The following is a 3,561-nucleotide window of genomic DNA, read 5'->3' on the forward strand; positions in this document are numbered from 1 at the left end:
ACCTGGGAGAAAAATAGATCCTGCTATCCACTGAACTGACATGTGGAAGAGAGTAAAATTCTATCATTTAAGAACAAAGTCCAGAAGTATCAAAAATCAAAAGGGAAAACTGAAAGCATATGAAATGTTCAAGAAAATGTGAATAAGTATCTCTCTAACCTAGGTGGGTGGATAGAGAGAAGACCTCCTTGCCTATCACCCAAAACCTAGACGCACCATGTATGGTAGTAGAGCACTGTAATCCCTCAAGAGGCTGAGGCCAGAGGAGCTAGAGTTCCAGGACTCACAGTTAGACTCTGTCCCCAAAGTAGTAATAATATTGAAAAGAATACCTAGGTGTGATTAAAGAAAAAACTAAATACCTTTACTACATCAAAAAACTGTAAGATACACATATACATAAGGCCCTCAAAAAAACAAAAACCAGAACGAAAGAAAGACAAAGACCAGAAAGAAATATTTGTAAATTACATTAACAAAGAGTTATTATCCTTACATATAAACATCTCTTAAATCTCAGTCTGTGGGTCACTACCCCTTTAGGGATCAAACAACTCTTTATAGGAGTCCTCCATCAGATAGCCTGCATATCAGATATTTACATTATGATTCATAGCAGTAGCAAATTTACAATTATGAAGCAACAATGAACTAATTTCATGTTTGGGGGAGGGTTCACCACAACATGAGTATCTGTATTAAAGGGTTACAGCGTTAGGAAGAATGAGAACCACTGTCTTAAATATCAAGTAGAAAATCTGACAAAGGACAGAAGATCTACAGACAGTCTCACATGTATGGAGAAAAAGAATCCCTGAATCTTCGCTGATACACACAAGGTGAATCATGATGACATACACATGATCACATGACAACCCTCACAGTAACAGCAGATCTGAGGCAAATGCTAAACCCTGGAACTAAATACAAAACCCTGAGAGTGGAGAGATTTACACAACTCTAAATTTAAAGGTAAAAATAGGACCTTTTTCAGTAGTGGCTTTCCAGAGGAAAAACCCAGAAGCCAAACCATAACCCAGTTACTGACCCCTGTTAACAATTACGCAGCAGGACTCTGGGTGGAATATGTCACCCATACAACACACTGAGAAGCAGCAGAGCTGGCCACTCCTAACAGGTGATCCTGCAATCTACCTAGCCGATGACATTTGTTTAATAACTTGACTTAATAAAACATTTCCACAGCATTCAATTTAGCCCTGCTGCAGTTACCTTATCTATGTGACCAGATCTGCCAAGAAAGACCCAATACCTTCACTTTTGCTAAAATTTCATTACTCAGAGAAGATGCATGGGATGAAAACCTTCAGTCTGTCAACACATTTAGGCAGACTTCTGTTGTTCTATACCCTTGCTCTCTAGGCAGTCCACAGAGGAACAGTAACAAACCACCGTCTGTTCTAAGGCCAAGTGGACTTTGTCCCAGGTCGCTGGGTGTCCTCCAAGCTTGTATGGTCCTCCTACATGTTAGTTACTGCTGCCATGTTGCTCCCCAACGTGAGTCTCGAGAGCATGTTAGGCTGTGTGGGCTAGCTGTGTAGGCTGGCTGTGTAGGCTGGCTATGTAGGCTGGCTGTGTGGGCTGGCTCTGACCATGATGATTTTCTAACACTCGGCCGTCCTTCCCCTTTTGTGTGTTAATAAATCTGCATCTGTTTAATAATCTGTCAGATTATTCCAGCAAACGTCCAGAGAACGGAGAGAAATTCCCCCATCCCCAGAATTACTTCTCAAAAACACAAGTCAGGTTTGTATTTACAAAAGTGGCAGTCAGACTACAAAGCTGCCATAAAGAAATGCCTAATATGTGCCATGTCGAAGCACACAATTGAAAATGCACGCGCACAGGAAAGCAAATGGACCACAGACTGTGCCACGCTACCCAGGGCCCGGGGAGCCTTGGGCAATCTGTTCACAGATGAGTTAGAGCATCCATGCATGAGAGCTAGCTGTGAGCTTTTCTAGGGAGTCCCAAGCCAATCTCACATAATCAGACATCACAGTCTGGGGGCACACTTCACACAGCAATTCATGTGCTCATTCTTCTTATGAAAAAATGGCCTTGTAAGAATCAGAAAACAGCTTTATGAATTGCTTCAATCGTAAGACGTAGAATCCTAGAGGAAAACATTTAAAGTTTATGAATGTATATGCTAATTAACAGCATACTGCAGACAGGGGTATGTTATTATAAGGGACAATCTAGCTACATGCAAAGAAATGGGAGAATCAAAGTTTTCCTTTGTATTCCAAACCTACAGACACACTTTCATTTACCTGAACAATGTTAAATAACCAAGAAATAATTGAAATACCTCATATTCATAACTGATGTTTTTCAAACATCTATCAAAATACTACCATTCTATAAAACTCAAGTTATTGGAGTTTCTATACAGTTGAAATCTGTTTTTGCAATTTTAAACAGATAGTATCTCAGTAATTAATAATAGTTATATTTATTTATAAATTGCCAGACTGTCTCTTATAAACACTGAAATAACTGCTATTTCCAGGTTAGAGAGAAGATGCCTAAGTACAAACAGGTTGATACAACTTCACCAATGAACCAGAGCCAGAATTCAAGCTTAACAAGGAACAATAACGGCTCAACATCAACTGTGGTCTGTGGCTTCTCACCATAGAAATCTCTGGATGGTTGAAAAAATATCTTTTATCTGGTATATATACAATGTAAACTTAATCTCTTCCATGAGCTTTCTATTAAACATATACTAAGATAAAGGAACAGATAAGCAGACTAGAAATAGACAGGGTAAAGTCAGCACTTCCTTATGTTTTTGTGTAGTGCAAACTAAGGAACTTGCATCCTGTTCATTTGAAGAATTCTCCTGACACACATGATTCCATCTAGCAAGGCAGTACAAAGTTCAACTGAAATAATACAGTCGATGGGAATGAAGACTTCTCATTAAAAACTACTGAAAAAAAAAATGTGCAATGTGAAGTGCCAAGGGGATTATAAAACACTCCCCCTCCTGAGCAAAGCTAGAAATGTTTATGCTGTGAGAAAAGACACTGCAAGGCCAAGCTCGGCTGCCAACTAGAGACTCCAGCCCAGCTCTATCCCTGGGTGTTGTGTTCCCTGATACAGAGAGGACCACACCTCTTCAGGAATGTCAGCAAAAACATCAGAACATCAGAATACATAACAACAAACAAATGTGATTTTGCTGGGCATGAATAACAAAAGGAAGGTGTGCTTTTAAATACTAATATTTTACCAGAACAGTGTCTTCAAAACATCATCACCATCCAGCACCTTTTCCGCCCAAGGAGGGGTGCCTGCTCGGGAGGAGTCTCCTGGCCTGAACCAGTAGGAGGGCCATCTTTGCTCCAGTGCACTGCCAGGGAGGGGGCGGCATGCAGAGGTGACACAGCTGCTGGGAAAGATCCCGTTTCTGGCTCCAGTCACCCTGCGCCTGACCCGGAAGAGAGCCATCTTTGCTCCTGTTTGCTTAGGCTCCAGTCAGCGCTAGCCAGAGTGCGAACCACATAAGCTACACAGCTTTGGGACAGA

At 41.0% G+C, this 3,561-nt stretch overlaps 1 protein-coding gene across 2 annotated transcripts in view; it reads right to left on the bottom strand.

The window, feature by feature from the left end:
- Nucleotides 1–3,561, bottom strand: part of Adam9 (ADAM metallopeptidase domain 9) — a 76,273-nt gene that overhangs the window by 52,605 nt on the left and 20,107 nt on the right. The window lies entirely within an intron of this gene.

Source organism: Mus pahari, chromosome 19 (assembly GCF_900095145.1).
Source record: "Mus pahari chromosome 19, PAHARI_EIJ_v1.1, whole genome shotgun sequence".
Taxonomy (NCBI): domain Eukaryota; kingdom Metazoa; phylum Chordata; class Mammalia; order Rodentia; family Muridae; genus Mus; species Mus pahari.